The sequence below is a fragment of the Cherax quadricarinatus genome, chromosome 60 (assembly GCF_038502225.1).
Source record: "Cherax quadricarinatus isolate ZL_2023a chromosome 60, ASM3850222v1, whole genome shotgun sequence".
In the NCBI taxonomy this organism is placed as follows: Eukaryota; Metazoa; Arthropoda; class Malacostraca; order Decapoda; family Parastacidae; genus Cherax; species Cherax quadricarinatus.
Window position 1 is genome coordinate 6,121,535 of NC_091351.1, and position 25,432 is coordinate 6,146,966.

Here is a 25,432-nt window from a genome sequence, read left to right on the forward strand (position 1 = left end):
CAAGGCTGTAGGCACTACACATATCTCAGGAAGCAGCAGCTGAAAGCTACTCAATCATTTCCAGCTAACCACCACCATATGTGCCTTACCATATACGGAGAGATCCACGTGAACTGCATACTAAACCAGCAGCTTATTTAACTCCACTGTTACCTTTACATATACAAAATAGGCGATGTACACTATGATATTCATCAACTACCAACTTGCGGCTGCATCTCCATGGTGGCATGTTACCTTTGGCAAGTAAGAAAATACTGATAAGGATGAATTTTAAATAGCGCTATGTAACTATTCAACGTTGTGCTATCAAGACTGAGAAAGACTTGGTATTAATGATGAAGTGGATATCTTGGGTGTGAAATTTGACCGTGGTAATTAAAATGACTCACGCACTGATCCGGTCTAGCAATACAGTCAAGAATATTAGGGCGTTAAGGTCCATCTCGTGCTTTAAATAGAAGCTGCGAAGCTCTGCACGAGGCACAAGTTTCCTTGCACCACGAGTATGCATCTCTGTAATTTCAGAAGCGATTTTCAAGACTGGATCATTATTTTAAAAATAAAATAATCTCTAAACCTATATGGGACATGCAATGCTGCCTCAGTCTTCGAGATACCGGGGTCCTTACGATTATTTATCATCTGTTTGACTCGCGTCTGAAACATGTCTATCGACAAGTGAATATTTGAGAAATGTAACTAACTGATCAAATAGAAGCTCTGGCTAAGAAAGGGCTTCAACTTCATGATGTACTCGATTTGATGCTATTTAGTATACTATAAAGTAATATGTCGATAAAATCTCTTTCTGAAATAGCACTTGCTAGTACCAGGCTTGGAAAAGAGCTGGGGGTAAGACAACAGTTATCTTACTAAGTACATATTTGGAAATTCCATCCTTTATCCTGTTGAACTTTTAGATGGGTAAGAGCTAGTTTGACAGACTTAGACGAAAGAGAGGGGAGAGAGAGAGAGAAAGAGAGAGAGAGAGAGAGAGAGAGAGAGAGAGAGAGAGAGAGAGAGAGAGAGAGAGAGAGAGAGAGAGAGAGAGAGAGAGAGAGAGAGAGAGAGAGAATGTAACAGCAAACTTATTTCAGAAACATAACTCACCCTAAGAACGAAGCAAGCGGTCATCTTGGCCGGCCATCTTGGAGATGAAGTGATTGCCAGTGGTGGGGGAGCTGAAGAAGCCTCCACTTAACGATACCATCAGTAACTGCAGGCACTCCTGAGTAGAATGATTCTAATTAACTTTATATTACTGTTATGCCGAAGCTTAGATATTAAAATATAAATACAGGAAAATTAACATCACGACTGACGTAAACACTAAGTCCATCTGGGGATTGCCAAGGCTTGGACCTTAAGGTTTAGTTTTCTTGGCACATACACACAAACACAGACACGCACACACACACACACATCTTTCTCTCCTGATGGAGGGCAGCTATTCGTTAATGAAACAGTTTTGGGTTCTATCCTTGCAACGAACATTTTGTGGCAAATCATTGTAAGCACTACATATCTCGGCACTGTTCTCTTTGAACATGTCTACGGTACTTTCTGTAATGTTCTTCGTTACCCATCTCTTACAGAACCTCATCACATCACCAGTTACTGCAGGACACTGTCTTCCAGTGAGCTGCAGCCTCTCATTGCTGCATTGAAGCCTGATACTTCTTCCAGTTCATGTCTCTTTACCTCCCCTGGAGTCTAATTTGGGGCATGAGGGAACACTAACACTGAGTGGAAGTAAACATTAAGAATGGTAGCAGCAGATGGTATGATAACGAGTTCAGTGTGGAGTCGTGTCTGTTGCCTACCTGGCACATTAAGGAGAAGGAGGTGTTGAAGATGCTCGGTGTGCTGTCTGTGGGGGGTGGGAAGAGGAGGTGTGCTCTTGTCTAAGGTGTAGGTAAGGAGCCCCACAGGCCACTCCACTCTTTTGTTTTGACGCTCGACCACCGCCCCTTGCACTCTTCACCTCGAGGAAGGACCGCTTAGAAAATGGCTGAACTTGGTCCCGGGGAAAAGCAGACGCGATTTTGTGTTACTTTTATTTTTACTCTCCCTTTCCTCCCTTCCACCCTCCTCCCCCGTTTATTTTTTGAAAGCCAACATGATTTTTGATGACCACCCTCCACCTCCTCTCTCATATGGGGCATGCTACAAAACACTCCTCTATGGCGATTTGAAATATGTTCTTTGTCGAAGGATCGATTCAAATTCCCTTCTTTGAGACATTCACCGAGGCGCATCTCCCTTCTTTCATCTTTTTTGTCCGCGTCCGCGCTGGCCGAACTTCTCTAAACTCTCGGCCAAACTCTCACTCGCTCGATACGCCTCGTCCCATCTAAATATCGATTACCTTACCGCTGGAGTTTTAGTAATGGACAGTCAAATGGACTAACATTTACGTTAAATAAGACTAGTGCTCTCCTCGTTGAACTTGCCGACTTGTTCGTACGCGATGTTAATTAGCATCAGCCTGCATTGTGCTGCCATCTCTTGGCCACCAAACGAACTAAATAAATCAATGAGTCTTGAAGAAGTGGCGAGTGGGATTGCTCGCTGAATAGTAATGAGTAAGCCTTAGCATTTTACTTAACTTACTTTTCTCTGCCCGTGATGTCTCGTGGGAAGACGGGGATAATAAGTAAGTAAATATTATAAGCAAATGTGCAAGAAGCTACAGGAACGAGGACATGCCAGGAAAACTAACGGTTTCCTCAATAAAGAACCCAAGTTGAAAGCTGGCATACATCAGCCAACAAAGTATGGAAAAGAAGTACGAGGGAGCTGGATGAAGGGGGAGGGGGTGACAGGGAAGGAAGGAGAGTCCTGGAGGAGGAGGAGGAGGAAGAGGAGGCTGCTGATGGAGACATGGGGGGTAATGGGAGAGAGAAATGGGGGGATGTGGGGGGAGTGGGGGATTAAGGAGGAGCACGTGGAGGGTGAGGCGGGAAAAGTGGGGGTGAGGGAGGGGTCAGAGAACTTGAGTTGGGGGGTGAGAAGGAGGGTCAGATGGGGGTGAGCGGGTGGGTGTTGGGGGGACAATGGGGGTTTAGACAAGGGGGGAGTAGTAGGAGGAGGCTGCAGAGAGAGACAGGCCTGCCAACCCTTCCCACCATCTTTATGGCCGGCAAGACATCGTCTCTGTCTCTTGCGCTATTCACCGATTTTCTTCCGCACTCATACTGAGCGACGACGTTCTTAAAAATTACAGTGATACACGTATTCAGAGAGCAAAAGAAAGAAAGGGAGACATCGCTGCAAATACTGTGACAGGACAGGATAACCTACACGCCGTGAGGAGGTCGTGTAGCTTCTTATTTAACCCTACAGTAATTTCAGCCGTCCTAGCGGTGATTGAGAGAAGCGCCTCCTGGAAAACTCTTCCAGAGTCAACACTTACCACAATATTGACATTATGCGCTGTTTCTTCGTTCGGAGGAGTGCGTGAGGTGCGGAAAAGCGGTAGATGCGAGTTTGTGAGTTTGAAATTCCGCGGTGCGACGTAGAGAGGGAGGTGGAGAGTGCATTTGTAGTTGGACTGACGTGAAGTAATCAGTTTGGTCTGGTTGCAGCGGCACTCACACACATCTCCCTCTCTCTCTCCCATCCAACATACACGATCATACTCAGGTAAAAGGACACAAGTACAACTAATGCTACATTTTACTGTGGCAATGTTTCGCTCTCCAAGAACTTTGTCAAGCCGTTATACGGCTTGAAAAAGCTCATGGAGAGCGAAACGTTGCTACAATAAAATATCGCATTAGTTGTACTTGTGTCCTTTTACCTAACATATTGTCAGTAATTTTACTATTATTATTACGATCATACTAGTAGCTTCCCTCACACACTAACTCCCGCCATATTAAAACTGCATTTTAGAGCGAATTAACAATCCCAAGTTGTAAATATTAGACAGGAAAATGATTTTCCGATGGTGAGGGGAGTGAAGACCTGAGAAACTGGAGGAAAGGGAAGTCAGGGAAATATTTAAGATATAGGAGAATGGGATGAACAATAAACACACGTCACATTACTAGATAGTACGCGATTCCCGTAACGCAAATAATACAAACGAGCGAACGAGAATAACAAACCCATACAGAATCTATTGTTAAATAAATATTTAGTACAGTCAAAAACGTCTATTAATAAGGAATACGTTAAAATAAACAAAATAAATGTAATCCCGTAAAACTATTTCGAAAATGACCCCCTAAAAATATAAGAATGCATGTATTTATATATATTTATAATTATTTTAAGATTTCGGATTCGAGAAGTGTGAACGAGAATGCAAACGCTGTGTTGGGATTTTGTGGTAACTCGGTTAGTGAGATCAGTCACAGGAATGCAGTAAGGAAAGTTCTTCCGGCCGCCTCAACATCATGGTCAATATGCATCCCTCACCATCACGGACAACGATTATCTCAGTAACAGCAGTTGAATAATTCTTGTGTGCATCTTGCATACTCTCGGCATTTGCAGGTCACAGATGGATTTCAAATACGTCAAAACTCGCGTGTAATGTTATTGTTGTAAACTTGACGCGCGTATTCAATTGGTTTTACATGTTTCAACAAATATAATAGAAGTTTTGCGCTGCAGAGGAATTTGATTTTAAATTCTAAGTCTGTTAACGCCTCCTTTTAGACCAGAGGCGCAACGAGAAAGAAATAGTCATGATAGCTATTGTCGCAAGCGTTACTAGTCCGTTTACTGTATTGATGCTGGAAATACTCTTAGTGGCTTCTACCGCTTCCAGCCGCAGCCTCTGTAATCCGCGCCATCAGGCACAGGATTCCAGTCCTGTATGTGTGTGTGTGTGTGTGTGTGTGTGTGTGTGTGTGTGTGTGTGTGTGTGTGTGTGTGTGTGTGTGTGTGTGTGTGTGTGTATGTGTGTATGTGTGTGTGTGTGTGTGTGTGTGTATGTGTGTATGTGTGTGTGTGTATGTGTGTATGTGTGAGTGTGCGTGTGAGGTGACAATTGGGATGAAGTCTTCTATATGTTTTATCTAAATGCTGCAAGATAGACCAACAATCCAGGTTAATGAAGGAAAATGGATGATTATATATATATATATATATATATATATATATATATATATATATATATATATATATATAAATATATATATATATATATATATATATTTATATATATATATATATATATATATATATATATATATATATATATATATATATATATATATATATATATATATATATATATATATATATATATATATATATATATATATATATATATATATATATATATATATATATATATATATATATATAATTCCGGTATTTTACCGTACAAGCACCCAGGTGTAAAACAAATTTTCATATGGAAAATCGAATACTAGACATCCAAGAAGCAGAATGGGGGACCACTATTAATTCCCTATCGCTATTCAGTACCACTTCGAACGAAGTTGTTCCTCATGTATGTGCATGTATGTTTGCCATTAGGCAAACATACATGAACTCACATAAAAGGCATGTAAACATACTCAAAAGGCACACGATATACGCTTGCACACATACACATACACATTAACTCACGAATACATACATACATTACAGGAACACATACACACAAAAAAACTAATATTTCCAAAAACTAATCATATATATATATATATATATATATATATATATATATATATATATATATATATATATATATATATATATATATATATATATAAATTGTGGGACCCATAGCCTCGGAGAAGTGGATAAAATGGCTTCAAGGAAGAATATATATATATATATATATATATATATATATATATATATATATATATATATATATATATATACACACACACGAAAGAAACTGACGCACACGAATACCAGCACACTCTATAAATTGCTGATACTTGAGCGTTTATACAACAAATTATAAGCAGAAGCGACATCACGAGCATAGCTCTGCTTGAGTACAGACTGAACGTACAAGGAAAACTGAAAATCATATAAACATATACGAGGCGTAAGGCTTTACGAATCCCCCATTTGTCCTCCAAACAAAGAGCAATATTCGCATGACTTAGTAACAGGGGCACTAAGAGCAAAACACAGCTATATTCACAAGATTTCTCAACAGAAAACAACGTATGTTTAACATCGACCTTCGACAGGAGACAGGAGGGACATAAGTAGCTTTACCACTATCTATCTGGCTATGGTGATGCACCATCGGAGCATCACCATAGCTAGGTAGAATGCATCTCCAGAGCAGTATACCTTCAAAGCCGTATACCTTCAGAGCAGTATACCCTCCAGTATACCCACCTTTAGAGCGGAACATTTTCAGAGCACCACATTATCAGAGCAGTACATCTCAGTTTAAGTCTCTACAGACGCAGAAATGACAACAGTTACTCTAACATTCCCCGAGCCATGACTACTAAAGACCTGCATCCCTCAGTATACTTATCTTTCAGAGGACGTACGCTATCCTCCAGAGTACGCATCGTTTAGAATTCGCACCCGAGTACGCATCCCTCTGAGTACGCATCTTCCAGCTTACTTATCCTTCCACCTGTGGATCAGGGGAGTGCCTGTAAAATCACGCAATGTGTCAAGCTTTGCTAACACGCACCTCTGCATCTTGATCCTCCAGGATACTGATCCAGAAATGATGAATGTTCCCCTTTGTAAATTATATTACATTTTACTCTGAGTTTTATTCCCTTATACTTACGCTATATATATATATATATATATATATATATATATATATATATATATATATATATATATATATATATATATATATAATATATATATATATATATATATATATATATATATATATATATATATATATATATATATATATATATATATATAATGTCGAACCGAATAGGTAAAACTTGCGATTTTAAATTAAATAGGAAAGCTCTTCTTGCCAAATAGGGCAAGCGAAAATTTGTGAATGCAATAATTTCGTATTATCATTCTGAAAATAAAGAAAAAATATATTTCATTGTTTTTGTTTATTAAATTATTGTCAACCTATCTAAAATATATTTAGCTGGATTAGGCTAAATTAAATTGCGCTTATTATAATAAGGTTATGTAAATTTTCAGAGGTTCTTTTGGTACAAAATTATTAATTTTTACATTAACATAAACGAAAAAAATATATCTTTAAAAGTATAAGAGAAAATTTTAGAAAGGACTTAATTTTATGAGTTCTTGCTAAGTGACCAATTTTACCTATTCGGCACCACACACACACACACACACGTATATATATATATATATATATATATATATATATATATATATATATATATATATATATATATATATATATATATATATATATAAGAACATAAGAATGGAGGAACACTGCAGAAGGCCTACTGGTCCATGCGAGGCAGGTCCTTATCAAAACGTATATATATATATATATATATATATATATATATATATATATATATATATATATATATATATATATATATATATATATATATAACTAGCAGGTCTCTGGGATGCAGCTGAATTTTGTTTAAATCAGTGTGTGTGTGTGTGACTATGGAATGCTCGACAAACTGAAGTGTGGGTTGTGGGGATGTTATAGTGTCATGAAACCCACACGCCCACACGCCCACACGCCCACACGCCCACACACCCACACGCCCACACACCCACACGCCCACACACCCACACTCCCACACATCCACACGCCCACACGCCCACACACCCACACACCCACACGCCCACACGCCCAGCACCTTACGCCAGACACTGTGCTCTCTGACCAGCGTCTTGTGTTTTACACACATGAAAGTAGTTATTATGTACAAGGTGAAGCATTTAACCTGCAGGACTTCTTAGGCCTATACAGTACGAGCTTATCTCATGCACTTGGAATAACATCATCATCATCATAATAATAATAATAATAATAATAATAATAATAATAATAATAATAATAATAATAATAGTAATGTAGATATGGAAATTCTGTTGTCAAGTTCATATAAATAATAAATATTAAATGAAAAACTGAGTACTAGAAGACTAATACTTCCATCAGGATTAAAAATGATAATATTAATAATCTGTAATGACAAAAATTTCATCAAATATTAAAACGATAATTGAATGCAGAGAAGTTGTTAATAAATGTATTTTTCTAAATATTATAATAAGATATGTAAAATACAATAAAGAATACAGCAATAATAATAATTGTAATAATAATAATGTTATAAAAATAGTAATTATAACAATAGCAATAACAATAATAGCAATCATAATACTACTACTAATAATAATTCGAACAAAAATAATAACAAAAATATTTGAAATGATATACGGGTTTAATATTCATATCAATAATCATATAGCTGTGATTATTTATTGACATAAGTAATCGTAGCTCAGAACCAAATGTAATTCCAAAATAACATACAGTTAAAGTCCAGAAGTAATTACAACCAAATGTAATAATTATATATATATATATATATATATATATATATATATATATATATATATATATATATATATATATATATATATATATATATTATACGAGGGAATGCAGTCTTAATGATACTTTGTGTACTCGACAGGATTTAAACGCCCATTAACTAATCAGATACAATTACAAGCGTAATACCCTCATCATAAAATGTAATCAGAAATAGCAACAAAAGTATTACTGACCCAAAGTATTTTCATATTAACAAAAATATAGATTTTTTTGTCAATGATAATAATAATAATAATAATAGTAATAATAATAATAATAATAATTTATGGTAACTAGAAAAAAGATGATAAAAATACATGATTCAAAAAATTATATTTTAACGTTCCAATATTAATACTTGTGGTAATATTATTACTAATAAGAAAAACACAAAATAATTATAATAACGCAAAATAATTATAATATATATATAGCCAAAAAAAAGTATAATAAAAACTAATTTTAATAATAACAGTAATGAAATATTCCAACTAATAGTTTTAATGCCAAATAAAATAATTACAAAATCTGTAACAGTATAATAATAATAATAATAATAATAATAATAATAATAATAATAATAATAATAATGTACTTCTAATATTAAAAATGTTTTAATAATATATTAAACAATTATTTTCACTTCTTTATGTAGTCAACATAAATATTATTACAGTCATTATACTACTACTACTACTAAAAATATAATAATAATAATAATAATAATAATAATAATAATAATAATAATAATAATAATAATAATAATTATTATTATTATTATTATTATTATTTATATTATTATTGAAATGTAAGCTTAAGTATTACCATAATCAGTTACATTTTCCAAGATTCTTACAATTACGGTAACAGCAGACTTCAAAGTAACAGTTACGTTATTAGCAACGATCAAGGTAACAGTTACTTTGGTATCAACGTTCAAGGTAATTGTTACAATCGTAGGAGACCTCGCAGTGATAGTAAGTTTAATAGCAACGATAGTGTGTGTATCTGTTGTAACGATTGTTCCTTTGTCTGTCTGTCCCTGTCTCTCTGTCTGTCTGTCTGTCTGTCTTTCTCTCTCTTTCTCTCTCATTCTCTCTCTGTGTTTTCCATGATTATTATTATATGTATGGGAGGTAATCAGGTTTGATTCATGTTTGGGGAGGTTAGCTCCAATTGCTTGGATGAAAAGCTCTTCACCATATGCATTCTTGTTCAAGGTTCTTCTCTAAGGTTCTGTTATCATTGTAATATTATTACTGTTGCTATTATTATTGTTATAATTATAATTATTATTATTAATTTCACACTGTAATTACTTACAGTAAACACTTAACTGGTTTCGGTTAATAACTTAATTATATCACCTATACCTCACTTTATTAATATTTCGATTAATAAATTCGATGCTTAAAGTTTATGATAATGAGGATAATTATAACGCGACTGTCATTAAAGAATATTATTGCTACAATTTTAATTGCATTCCTTATTAAAAGGTTTTACATTCTGATTTTTTATTGTAATAAGTAACGATAATATTTTTAATAATAATAATAATAATAATAATAATGATAATAATAATTACAATTATAAAACTACTACTGCAACTACTACTAAAAATAAAAATAGTAATAATAATAATAATAATTAAAACGATAAAAATAATTGCTAAACCAGTCGTAGCGGGACCAGGAGCTGTGACTCGAACCCGGCAACGAGAAAAAAGGCTACAAAAAGCCATTTCAGCTTCTCTGTCCCTCCAAGGAACGGGGGGACCTGCCCTGTTTCTGGCGAAGAGTTCTTCATCCAAGTCATTAAAGCTACTCGAATCAAACCAAATTTGAATTATCCCCTCCCCCCATTCTTCAAAGGGTGTGCGACCCGTACGGATTTAGCGCTGGGACTCGCGGCGCGAGCGGTGAGTCGACATCGCTGGCTGGACCAGCACAATCCTTCAAGGAGAATGAGTTGCCGCTTGTGAGGGTGGGATCTTGATCCAAGGAATTGAGCCAGAACTCCTCTTCCCATTCCCCAGGTGGTGTTTGGTTCTTAAAAGTTTAGAGCTTTCAATAATAATAACAATAATAATAATAATAATAATAATAATAATAACAATAATAATAATAGTAACACTAATAATAATAATAATAATAATAATAATAATAATAATAATAATAATAATAATAATAATAATAATAATAATAATAACAACTAAATTACTCTGAATCTATGGAAATACAAGGATACCAAACACAGGATAATAAAACATTTCGCTCGAAATTGATCTTCAACTAAAGGCTTGAAAAAGGTAAGCTTTGCGCGAAACGTCGCATAATAAACTAAGTTGTCAAGCTTCCACACAACAAGCTCCAAGCTTGACCAAAATAATATATGTTATTTTAATCAGAAGGCGGTGCTGAAACAGTGGAGGCAATTATCCCACGAGAATGGGGAGGCATTTATGTTTGATCATAGGAAGAGAAGGATAAGTTTATATGTATAAGTCAGATTACATCATAAACACGAATTCCTTCGACAGCACTGAAGAGGAAAATAGGACAAAGGCCATGTACTCAACACATACACATGTATACGTACTCAATCACCTACGTACGTCCACACACACACATACACACACACATACACACACACATACTCACACACACACACACACACACACACACACACACTCATCTTTAAGAATAGTTTTGAAGGTGCCACGCGACTTGGAGCAAACCAAGTAAAGTCCTCTAAAAAGGTGGGGCAAAGATCTCGCAAGAGATTCCCTCGCAAGCACTACTAGTCGAGTCCAGCTAGGCGAGAACAGCTAGGTGAGTCCGGCTAGGTGTTTAGAACAAGGTGCATACTTACACCTTCAGGCCGTACAGCTTGTGGCAGTGATAATGACCTACATAACACTGTGACAAGAGCACCCTTCACCACACCACTACAGATGGGAGGACACAGGGAGGGTGTTTGGGATGTTATGGAGAGGGACGGAGAGGGATGCACCCGTCCACAAGTGGGCGGGGCTGGTTCACATACACTGGAAGTACCATCTCCATCCCATCACCAACACCACCATTATCACTGCAGCCACTGAGACTATCACCTCTATCCCCATCAACACTGCTATTATCACCAAAACCACATTTACCTCCGCCGTCAAGGCAAGCACCATCCCAGCTAGTTACACGTGATAGTTGAACCACTCATCAGGACATCAACACACCTCATAATGTAATTGATATATGCCTGAACACGCACTGCTCTGCAGCACACGCCCTACTGATAGATGAGTGAGGCTTAGAGCTTCATAATGTACAATGATAAATTAGGGAGGTCAAGAGCTTCATAATGTTCAATGATAAATGAGGGAAGCCAAGAGCTTCATAATGTACAATGATAAATTAGGGAGGTCAAGAGCTTCATAATGTTCAATGATAAATGAGGGAAGCCAAGAGCTTCATAATGTACAATGATAAATTAGGGAGGTCAAGAGCTTCATAATGTTCAATGATAAATGAGGGAAGCCAAGAGCTTCATAATGTACAATGATAAATTAGGGAGGTCAAGTGCTTCATAATGTATAATGATAAATGAGGGAGGTCAAGTGCTTCATAATGTGTAATGATAAATGAGGGAGGTCAAGAGCTTCATAATGTACAATGATAAACGAGGGAGGCCAACAAACAACTTCATAATACACAATGATAAACCAGGGAGGCCAACAAACAGCTTCATAATACACAATGATAAACCAGGGAGGCCAACAAACAGCTTCATAATACACAATGATAAACCAGGGAGGCCAACAAACAGCTTCATAATACACAATGATAAACCAGGGAGGCCAACAAACAGCTTCATAATACACAATGATAAACCAGGGAGGCCAACAAACAGCTTCATAATACACAATGATAAACCAGGGAGGCCAACAAACAAGTTTACAATATATGAATGACTGAACACATACGATAAAACACTCACTCAGGGAACACTTTACCACACATGTCCAATAATAAACAATATCACAAACCAGACATTATCTTCAAAGGTTCTTAATCCTAAAGAGGGATGCTTTAATGTCAACGAGGGGCTCTTGATTACAGGAAATGGGCCTGCCATCTAATAAGCTGGGATATGTTAGTCTGTGTACTCACCTATATATACTACCATATGTGGCTGCAGGGGTCTGCCTCCACCACTTGTGTGTGTGTGTGTGTGTGTGTGTGTGTGTGTGTGTGTGTGTGTGTGTGTGTGTGTGTGTGTGTGTGTGTATGTGTGTGAATTAACACTATATACAGTTAAACTTTTCATCAAATTTAACTTCCCAACATAACCTAGCCTAGCTAAAATTGACATAATTGAACCTATTACTACCTATGTTAGGTTAACATAAATTTAATCAGTATTATTTTACACCAACGAAATACATAAAAATTTTTAATGTTCATATTGATTTTCATGGTTACTGCAACAATGAACTTATAATGTTTATTTGGCAAAACTCCCGTTGCTTTATAAATCAAACTCACAAGTTAGAAAACAACGATGTATACACATAATTGGGATTTATTTTGTTAAGTTTAATGGGCTTTTGACTGCCCGTGGGTCATTAAGGCTGTAATTCACCTGTACACTAACACCATGGACATTTTAATCCCTAAATTAGTTAATAAAATAAGCTCTCGTTCCATACACATTGACAAACTCTGCTCGGGGTATATACACAGAGGATAAACGCCTCTCGGTGTATATAGAGAGAACACATGCCTGTCTTCGTATATACTCAGGTGTGAGTTTAAAATATATATGTTAGATGCAGTATGAACGGGGATAAATGATTCGGGCTCTTGATGATCCTTAGACCTTAATGTAAAAGCTGATCTAATTCGCTGTCATTTCTAAAATATATTTCAACGGGACAGTTAAAGGTGAAAAAATTGTTCAGAAAGGGATTTTATATTAATTATATCTTTCCATTAATAACAACGGAAATACAAGCGAGTGTAAACGAGCTTGATTGTAAGAATTATGTAAGAGGGAAGAAGTTAGAGGATTTGGAGGACTGGGTAAAGATGGACTACAACAAAGGTGAAGACGAAAGATATGCTGTTTTTGTGAGGAAAATGAGAGGAAGAGAAAAGGAAGAGGAAAGATAAATGAAGGAAGGAGAGAGAAAATGCGGGAGAGGGAGAAACATGGAAGGAGAGATATAGAAACGGGATGGGAGAGGAGAGAAATTTTGTTGGGGGAGAAATTGTTGGGAAGGAGAAAACAGTGATAGAGCTATCTCAACACACCGTCATGTACTACACATCTCTCCCAACATACAAACCCTCCACTAATACCAACACTTACAATATACAGTAGACAACGATCACAAAAAAACTTTAATATAGGTTAAAACTGTGGTTTCATATATCCCGGGCTTGGTTAATGATCTTGTTTCGTGTTTATTTCATGAGATCGTTTGCATTTAACGTAATAAAAACAGCGTGCATTATTTTTTATAAGTTGCAAGAGGGGGGGGGGGTTGAAAATAGTTATGTCGGTGTGATTTGCAACAATAACTTTTTTTAATACCACCACAGCCTGGAGGTAAATATGCCGCGGAAAACACCCACAATTATCTTTTATTTAATATCACAGGAAGCGAAAGTTAATCCTGTCAGCTTATAGTATTTGTTGACTTATAGACCGTAACACCAAGCCTTTTTTTATATATATAATTAAAACCTTGATTAAAGAGTTTATTGAATCTTTTTTTTATCCTAATTTTGGTACAATGTGAAATTTATTTTAGTCATTGAATATCGCGAGTTTAATCACGAGCAATAAATTGCTTCCCTCGTGGTCATCAGTAATTCATACTCACAGGTGTTGTGTTACGACATACACACATGTTACATGCAGCGTAACTGTCAAGCGGGTAGACAACCACGCCAACTTTCAAGCGGGCATACAACCACGCCAACTGTCAAGCGGGTATACAACCTCGCCAACTGTCAAGCGGGCATACAACCACGCCAACTGTCAAGGGGTCATACAATCTCTCCAACTGTCAAGCGGGCATACAACCACGCCAACTGTCAAGCGGTCATACAACCACGCTAACTATCAAGCGGTCATACAATCACGCCAACTGTCAAGCGGGCATACAACCACGCCAACTGTCAAGCGGTCATACAATCACGCCAACTGTCAAGCGGTCATACAATCACGCCAACTGTCAAGTGGTCATACAACCACGCCAACTCTCAAGCGGGTATACAACCACGCCAACTGTCAAGCGGGCATACAACCCCACCAACTATCAAGCAGGCATACAACCACGCCAACTCTCAAGCGGGTATACAACCACGCCAACTGTCAAGCGGGCATACAACCCCGCCAACTATCAAGCAGGCATACAACCACGCCAACTGTCAAGCGGTCATACAACCACGTCAACAGTCCAGCAGGTGGACAACAATGCCAGTTGTCAAGTAGGTTAACAACCACGCCAGTTCGATATAATCTGTGTTACGTGTTAAGGATTTGTTAGGTTGAAAGTCTATCGACTACACGAGGTGTCATTAAAACCTAATTTCACCTATACACTGTCAAACAAGAATATTGTAGTGTTTCGAGTATAAAAAACTCTACAGTGTATATACACTGGAGTTTACCTGGAGAGAGTTCCGGGGGTCAACGCCCCCGCGGCCCGGTCTGTGACCAGGCCAGAAAATAATGTATTGAAAATAATGTGTTGATTTGTTATCTGATGTTAGGACACTGAGAGCAACAGAATATTAAATTCTGTTGTGTTTTATTATTATTGTTATTATTAATGTTATTATTATTATTATTATTGTGACTATTATTATTAGTTAATTAATATTAATTTTTTTATTGTAATTATTATTAATTATTATTTTTCTTGTAATTATTATTAGTTAATTATTATTTTTATTGTAATTACTATTATTAATTATAATAATTATTATTATTTTCACTGGGATGCACTAAACTAGAATGAGTCATACAGTACTTGGTGAATGGGAAGTAATCAGACTTGATCCCAGAAAGGGGAGTGCATCTCCAGTTCCTTGGATGAAGAGCTCTTCCCCAGAATCAAGGCCACCTCCTTCTCCCCCTCGAAGTGGAAATCCTCCAATCATTTCTTAATAAATATCTACGTTATTCTCATGGGAAAACGCTAAAACTGTAGGGGTCAAATAGCCTAAAACTACAGTTCCTATGTCGGATGAAACATCTGGCGAGTTTAAACCCAAATTTCGTAAGATATAATAAGACTACAGACGTCCTATTACCAATAAAATGAAAATAAATTTGGGCTCACTTTTCAATTTTTCGTCTGTGTTGCCACTGATAACAACTTCCAAAAACTTATGGCAACATTAAGAACGGCCATCGAGCTTTTTCTTTGGCTACTCTCAATAAAGAAAGCTAAAGAAAATAATATATTGATTTGTCATCAGATGTTAGGATAGATTAATGACGGTGTGACTTGTGAAGGGTACAAGTCGGACCGAAACGTCGTCGTAAGCTCCTCTCTCCTATGTGCGGGTTATCTGTGTAGTGTTGCATCAACATATCTACGAAAAAGATGTTTACTTTGGTAAACTATTAAGTGTAATTTTTAGAATTTAAAACTTAAGCGACATAAATATATTTTGGATAACTGGTATGGGCTTTTGTATACATGGGAAAGATGGATGGCAGGAGCGATTTTTTTTCCTGCATTCCGAAATAATTTTTAGCATGCAGTTAATACTTTTATCACAGAATGAATGTTTTCGGTAAACGGAGAACACCTTCGGTATACAGCGAAGGTTTTTGTTATGCAGTGAATTTTTTATGCTTACACCAAAGTCTTTCAATATGCGCTGAATATTCTCGGTATCTTTTCCAAACATAATTTTTCCCACAAAACATCAGTTTTGCACATGGGAAGTGCACAACATGGTGCTGAGCGCTATGTTGTGTAGGGTACACCTAGGAGGACTGTGCGGATCACAGCCCCTCATACTTAAAGTAACATTGTCCCAAGAGTGGTGCAATGCATTCTCACGCTGTGCAGAGGTGAACAACACTTTCAGGTCAAAAGGTTAGTTTCACTGTATGAATGGCATATATTTGCTTAGTTAGTGATATGTATGTGTGTGTGTGTGTGTGTGTGTGTGTGTGTGAGGATTCTTGGTTCTTAATGGTCAAGTAAGGAGGGTGTTAAGTCTCTCTGAACATGGGTCAGACTAAGCCCTGGCTTGCCTTCTCAGACACCTGTGACGCTCCGTCAAGTCTGTTTCAGACATCACTAATTAGCGCTTACTTTACCTCATTACCTCGTCACCCTCACCTGGCACACTCCACACAGTTTAGTCGAGTATGAAGCAATGTTGAGCGTATGTACGTGTTCATTTGCTCAGTACACACACACACACAACGCACACACACACACACGCACACACACGCACACACACACACACACACACACACACACACACGCACACGCACACGCACACACGCACGCACGCACATATATATATATATATATATATATATATATATATATATATATATATATATATATATATATATATATATATATATATATCTCAGTAGTAGTACCAGTTCCTAGTAACCAGTTACCAGTAACCAGTGTACCAGTAGATGACTCACTACCAACCGTCTCTGCATGAATCACTGACTGTATTCATATTGCTGCTGACCATAGCAGGATTTCAAACACCCCCTCACACATAGGCACTGGTGGGTCAGTGAGGCTAGGAAGCAGAGAGAGGCAGGACGGCTGTTGGCGCTTTCCCACACTTTCCGTTATATTATATGTACTACCAGACAAGATCTCTAAATCCACCATTGTTCCTCATCATCCTGCCAGCAATGGGTTAGCGGAACGAACCAATAAGAAAGTACTTGATGTCTTGAGAGCCACTATCAATCCCAACAGTGAAACTTGGGATGAAGTTATACCTGATGTGCAGTGTGCTATAAATTCTGCTTACAATGTTTCCATAGGTGACACTCCACATTATGCATTGTACGGTGTAGATAAACGTTTGCCTTATGAGTTGTTATATTCTAATCCGAAACCAAATTGCAACCCTGATGATTTCATAGCAACTCGTACCAGCTTAGCTCAAAGTGTTTTTAGAAGAATCCGTGAAACACTTCATAAATCAACAGCAGAATTTACAAGAGTCGCAAACACTCGAGCAAAGCCATCCAAAATCAAAGTAGGTTCGAGAGTTATGCTGACTAACTTTAACAAAACATCTGCAATGCCTAAGCTTGATCAAAAGTTTGTTGGTCCTTATCGAGTAGTTGAACATATCACTGGTAATAAGTATAAGGTTAGATAAATTAGTACTGGTCAGTATAAAGAATCGCATTTAGATCATATGAAGTTAGTATGTGATGATAATGATGTTCCAACCCAGACTAATGTGACAGACTCTGACAATCCTCCTGATCCTGTACTCTCTACCTCTGATACTCAGTCAGACGATCAACCTGAATGTCGTTATTCCCTATGTACACGACAGGTATTGAGAAATCCTCAAGTATCATTTGTAACTACCAATCCAGATTTGCCTCAAATACAGCATGAGTTAGCCAGTGCTACAGAGTTTGATCCTCCCAGAGATGACACCCATTCTACTTATGTCAATCTCACCCTAGCAGAGTTGGGGTTAAATGTAAATAACCTGTATAGATGAATAATTACAGTATCAACTTATCAGTATTCAAGAATTTTTTTGTGTGTTCACGTTCTCTCCGAATTCTGAGAGCTAACAGTCTAGATTTGAGTGCACCGAATCTGCCTTTCTGTTAAACACTTCTTTCTTTGTATATATTCCTTCCTCAGAATCCGTAGATCACATGAATACAGATCGATCGATCAAATTTTTTTTATAACTTCTATTGTGTAATCTCAACGTTGAGTTTCATTCGATGAATTGTGCTATATTATACCTTGTAGTTTCAGTTACGTAAGCTTCCATTCCAATGTTCTACTTATGTATATTATAATGTTCAATTGTTGTGTACTTTGACATTGTATAGAATCAGCCCAAGCCGTATACCTGCCATCTCTAGTTTGTATTAGTTGTATGTCGGGACGACATACGTTAGCGTCGCCGAGCTCTCAGTAGTAGTACCAGTTCCTAGTAACCAGTTACCAGTAACCATTGTACCAGTAGATGACTCACTACCAACCGTCTCTGCGTGAATCACTGACTGTATTCATATTGCTGCTGACCATAGCAGGATTTCAAACACCCCCTCACACATAGGCACTGGTTGGTCAGTGAGGCTAGGGAGCAGAGAGAGGCAGGACGGCTGTTGGCGCTTTCCCACACTTTCCGTTATATTATACGTACTACCAGCCTACGTGAGTATTCTTACCCTATCCACGTTTTCGAAAAAACACATGACATATATATATATATATATATAAATAAATAAATATATATATATATATATATATATATAAATATATATATATATATATATATATATATATATATATATAAATATATAAATAAATATATATATATATATATATATATATATATATATACATGAGTCATTTACATCGAATTTTGAAAACAATAAATCATTCTTGAGAGAGCTGAGGTGAGAAAACCTTGAGAGTGAATGGACTCGTCATTTAAGAACGTGTTATGATTCTGGATAAGAAAGTAGAGGTGTTAGATGGTGAGAATATGCGGATAATTTTTTTAATGCTGAGATGTAAGGAGGAAGTGGATGACGCAATGAACAAGAGAGTAGAGTTAAGCAATGCGTTAGGAGGTGATGGAAACAAGAAAATGGTAGGCGCGTCAATAAAGAAAAGGAAATAGATGAGGTAATATGGAAATGGTAAGAAAACAGGGGCTCAGTCAGCAAGTAATGAAGCGGGTGAGGCAACAAGGAAGCGGGTGAGGCAACAAGTAAGGAAGCGGGTGAGGCAGGAAGTAAGGAAGCGGGTGAGGCAGCAAGTAAGGAAGCGGGTGAGGCAGCAAGTAAGGAAGCGGGTGAGGCAACAGTAAGGAAGTAGGTAAGGCAACAAGGAAGTGGGTGAGGCAGCAAGTAAGGAAGTGGGTGAGGCAGCAAGTAAGGAAGTGGGTGAGGCAGCAAGTAAGGAAGTGGGTGAGGCAGCAAGTAAGGAAGCGGGTGAGGCAACAAGTAAGGAAGCGGGGGGGCAACAGTAAGGAAGTAGGTAAGGCAACAAGGAAGTGGGTGAGGCAGCAAGTAAGGAAGTGGGTGAGGCAGCAAGTAAGGAAGTGGGTGAGGCAGCAAGTAAGGAAGTGGGTGAGGCAGCAAGTAAGGAAGCGGGTGAGGCAACAAGTAAGGAAGCGGGTGAGGCAACAGTAAGGAAGTATGTAAGGCAACAAGGAAGTGGGTGAGGCAGCAAGTAAGGAAGTGGGTGAGGCAGCAAGTAAGGAAGTGGGTGAGGCAGCAAGTAAGGAAGCGGGTGAGGCAACCAGTAAGGAAGCGAGTGAGGCAACAGTAAGGAAGTAGGTAAGGCAACAAGGAAGTGGGTGAGACAGCAAGTAAGGAAGTGGGTGAGACAGCAAGTAAGGAAGTGGGTGAGACAGCAAGTAAGGAAGTGGGTGAGGCAGCAACTACGGAAGCGGGTGAGGCAACATATCAGGAAACGGGTGGTACAACCAGTTGGGTGAGGTGATGAGATGGCTAAAAGAAGGAAAAACAGCAACACTGGACGAGACTAAGACAAATACACACAGAAAAGGGTAATGAAATTAAAAAACTTTCTGATGTATTTGGAACAGAGACGGGAAGCAAACCTCAGGTTATACGCAAGCAAAGCTTCACTCTTACCGTAATGTTGTGTGTAGTTGGTAGTGTCGTCAAGCATTACGATCTGAGAAATCACTTGCTAATATTACCCAGTGTCTCTTTTTTTATAATTATTGACACAATATTTGTCATCTTCCGTCTGTTTCACTTCATCCTCTTTGTACATAAATCCTACGAAAAAAAAATAAATTAGTGGATAGCATAAATCCTCTGAACAATCTTTTAAAATCAGTAGTGATATCCAGTCCTGTACTATTACTCTTTTTCTTGTCAGTATCCAGAGGTAATTTGTTTACTGCCCTCTTTAGTTATTTCGGTAATTTCCATTTCAGCTCTCTGCTTGGGATTCAAATCCTTTACATTCAAAAAATTTTCTTTGGGAAACACACACTGAAACATTCCGTTTAATACCTCACACATTTCCTCAACTTCACTGAATTTGTCGTTGTCCTTAATTCTTTTCATCTCTTCTTTTAGTTCTCTTTTCACGACCTTGAATAAAAGATTTGGTTCTATCTTGCTCTTTTACACAACTATTTTTTTTTTCATTATTTCTTTCTCCCTCTTTTCTAACATATTTACAAATTTCTGACCTGATGGAAATTTGATTGGCCCAACGCATTGTATTGATTACAAGTTCGTTCTCACTTTTGATAGTTCTTAGCACCTTCCATTAAACCATTTTCTACTATTCTGACTTAAAATCATATTTTCTTTTGAACAAACAATGTTCTTTTTACATGCACATAATATTACAGAATTCTCCTTATAATTTATTTCTGCCTGTTGCTATATTATACCGGATTTAGTTTCTCGAAATAATATCCTAGGCATCATATTTTTCCTTATTATAATTTAGCTGCTCCTATGTATTTCTTTTACATATTCAAAGATAAATTTAACAGCACATGTTATTTGCTATAGAATTTGCATCATTCTTTCCAAGATGATCTTGATAATTTACGTTCAGATTTTCAAGGTATACTGTCAAGATCCACTCTGTCATGCTACGTACAATAACATTGATAGTATGTCTTTTAACTCGTGCTACTTTGTGTATTTACGACATTAAAAAAAGACTTAATTACATTTAATTCTTTCGGCCATTTATTTGCACTTCAAATACCATATAATGCCAAATATACTTCTCTATAGTTGAAATCTCCAGTTGCATGGCCATTTTTTTAATTTCCTGGTCACACTACATCAGTAATTCCCTGAGCATATTAATATATCCTTCATTTATGCATTTTTTTCTCCAAAGTATATATATTAATACGAGTGTCCCATCTATATTCTAAATGTTCATAATTATTTGTGTTGAACATTAAAATGGTACAGACCTGCAATCAACTTCGACAACTTCCACTAGTGAGAGCGGCTGGATTTGAGAGGGACCTAACCTCTCAACATCTGAGTTCTTACCTCTCCTAGTGGCCTACGTCTCACCTCTTGGCGCTATAAAAAGCTCCATCCTGTCACTTCTTCTCCATATTGCTTCATACTATGGAACAATGCTCTTCTCCAGACTGAGGGACTGACCACCTCAAAACTTTAAGGGTGATGGACTGATTACATCGTCTTCAAGTATCTTCTGCTTCTATCAACTTTTCTGTACTCGACTGAAGAAGCCTACTGTGTAGGCGAAACGTTTCATAATAAAGATACCTAACTGTTGCATATGTGTCTTACCTAACAACAATTATTTGTGTTATCGATTTCATTTTCGTTACTTTTCTATTGTCTCTTTCACCATTAGAACCACTACCTTTCTTCCTCTCTTTCCTACTCAGTGTCTTCCGTCTATCTACCTGGAGTTTACCTGGAGAGTATTCCGGGGATCAACGCCCCCAAGGCCCGGTTCATGACCAGGCCTCCTGGTGGATCAGGGCCTGATCAACGAGGCTGTTACTGCTGGCCGCTCGTAGTCCAACGTACGAACCCCAAGCAGGCTGATCCGGCACCGACTTTAGGTATCTGTCCAGCTCCCTCTTGAAGACAACTAAGGATCTATTGGTAATGCCCCTTATGGCTGGTGGGAGGCTGTTGAACAGTATTGGACCCCGAACACTCATTGTGTTTTCTCTTAGTGTACCAGTGGCGCCCCTACATTTCAAAGGAGGTATGTTGCATCGCCTGCCAAGCCTTTTGCTTTCGTAGGGAGTGATTTCAGTGTGCAGATTAGGGACCAGTCCGTCCAGGATCTTCCAGGTGTAGATTATGATGTACATCTCTCACCTACGCTCCAGTGAGTACAAATTCGTAGTCAAGTCCGTAAACTGAGAAATTTCCGTCCAGTACAACCTCATTTAAAAAACAAATTTTACAAGTTTACTCTCACTTAGACTATATAAGGTTTCTTCTCATTTATAATAAATTGCCTTAGTTACCGTCATTTTAACGTTATTCCATCTGTTTTACCAAAACAAAATATTTACAAATGTGTTTACTTCGCATTCTCTCTCTTCATTTGTTTTAGTTTGTTTTGTTCTGTGCTGCTCGTGTCTTTGAGAACCCAATTGATAGATCGATGCAGCTTTGTTACTCTGGAAAAACTATTCATTTCCCCTCCTCTCTTCTAGTCTAATTTCACTTGGTAGCAATCTACAAGTTTCTTCGATTGAAAACAGGTATCAACACACAGGTAAGAGTTTCCAAATGCACTACCAAGCATCAATCATTCCTAAGGTACAGGTAATTTGTAACATTTGTACCAAATGCCACTCCATTAAAACAAAAAACAAAAGCTACGTCTGCAGCGTGTCTATGAAGTGCTCAGTTTCACTCTGTCTTCCATTTAATGGTCTTGTTATATTTCTTTTTATTCCTCTCTTTCTTGAGCAGTTTTTTTATGCTTCGTCTGAGTAAATGTTAGCCTTTGCCTCCTTTTCCTCATCTTTTTCGTATTGTCTAACTTTCACGTATTCCACTATATGCAAATCAGTGCTACAATCCTCTAAGCATATTCCCATTTGTCGTTATTCTTTAATTCTTTCTTTTCTCGATACTTCATTTTCTGCAGTCAAAAACAACAGCCGTTTTTTTCATCTGTCAAAAGTCTCCCTCAATACTTCAGAATTCCTAGCAATCTCATTTTTATTTAATTTCTAAACTAATTTTCGTTCTAGCAGTAAGCTCCTTAGCAATTACCACTTGTCGTTCTGTTTTCTTTACTGATTTTGCCGTAAATAAGCTTTATTTTAGCTTCGTATTCTTCTAGCCTCTTCGGTTCCTTCTATTTATTGACTGTTTTTATTACCACTCTCTGATCTGTATCTCTCTCTTTATTTATTAAATCGCATTGCTTTTGTAGCGTGTGTTTGTGTAAAAATGATGCTATCAGTAATAATAATAATAATAATAATAATAATAATAATAATAATAATAATAATAATAATAATAATGTTAACAATTATGATAATAATAATGATAATAATTATGATAATAGTAATTATAATTATCATAATAATAATAATAATGATGATAATTATTATTATTATAATTATCATAATAATTATAATAATGATAATAATAGTTTTCCATTAAGACACGTTTGATACAAAGCTTCCTTACCGGGAAAACCCATGTTTATGCAAGGCATTTTCTGTATGTATGTATGTATGTATGTATGTATGTATGTATGTATGTGTATATGTGTATGTATGTGTGTATGTGTGTATGTGTGTGTGTATGTGTGTGTGTGTGTGTGTGTGTGTGTGTGTGTGTGTGTGTGTGTGTGTGTGTGTGTGTGTGTGTGTGTGTGTGTGTGTGTGTGTGTGTTTACATGTGGCACGACATAATGTACTCCAGCGACACACAACAAGACACCCAGCGGGTCACATGTCCGGCATTTATTTTTCACTCAGTGCTTTTGCCTAACGACAAGTCTCGTTCCTATTTTTTTCTCTTTTTTTTTTTTCTCCCTGAACAGTTTGCTCACGTTTGCTGCGGAACTTTTAGAAATTGAATGAAAGGTTTCTTTTTTTTTCCTGTTGTTGTTGATGTTGTTGTTGTTCTTGTTGTTGCTGGAATAAAATGGCCGAATTAAATTTTTTTTTTGAAAGACTGGTGTGGCGTTACGTTCTCGAACACAACCGAGTCAAATTGTAGTTTGTGTTCCCACAGGCATGGTAATGTTTATTTAATGTATTGATAATAAATGTTTAAAAATCTGAATGCTTAATTATTCAAATGTTTGAATGTTTAATTATTTAAATGTAATTTTTTTTTTGAATGTTTAAATATTTAAATGCTTGAATATTTAAATGTTTGAATGATTAAATATCGAAATGTTTGTATATTTAAATACTTGAATGTTTAAACTTTTGAATGTTTAAATATTTAATGTTTAAATGCAAAATGTATAAATGTTTAAAAGTAAAACTGTTTAAATGTTTAGATATTTAAATGTTTGAGTGTTTATATATTTAAATATTTAAGTGTTTAAATGTTAAAATATTTAATGTCTGAATGTTTAAATGTTTTAATATTAGAATTTTTGAATGTTTAAATAATTAAACTTTTAAGTGTAATTTTTTGAATGTTTAAATGTTTAAATGCTAACATTTTTAAATGTTTAAATTTTTTTTATAAATGTTTAGTTACATATTAATGTTGTGTTCTGGTACTGAGGTGAAAAATGTTCCACTTTAACACATGCAGCATGTAAGGTCAGCATGTAGGGTCAGCATGTAGGGTCAGCATGTAGGGTCAGCATGTAGGGTCAGCATGTAGTGTCAGCATGTAGTGTCAGCATGTAGGGTCAGCATGTAGGGTCAGCATGTAGGGTCAGCATGTAAGGTCAGCATGTAGGGTCAGCATGTAAGGTCAGCATGTAGGGTCAGCATGTAAGGTCAGCATGTAGGGTCAGCATGTAGGGTCAGCATGTAGGGTCAGCATGTAGGGTCAGCATGTAGGGTCAGCATGTAGGGTCAGCATGTAGTGTCAGCATGTAGGGTCAGCATGTAGGGTCAGCATGTAGGGTCAGCATGTAGTGTCAGCATGTAGGGTCAGCATGTAGTGTCAGCATGTAGGGTCAGCATGTAG

At 37.0% G+C, this 25,432-nt stretch overlaps 1 long non-coding RNA gene across 1 annotated transcript in view; it reads right to left on the reverse strand.

The window, feature by feature from the left end:
* The window catches only part of LOC138854462 (uncharacterized), an 84,968-nt gene that overhangs the window by 9,245 nt on the left and 50,291 nt on the right, over positions 1–25,432 (reverse strand). The window contains exon 3 of the long non-coding RNA XR_011393670.1: positions 1,114–1,231. This is a non-coding gene — a long non-coding RNA (uncharacterized lncRNA). The remainder of the gene's footprint in view (positions 1–1,113; positions 1,232–25,432) is intronic.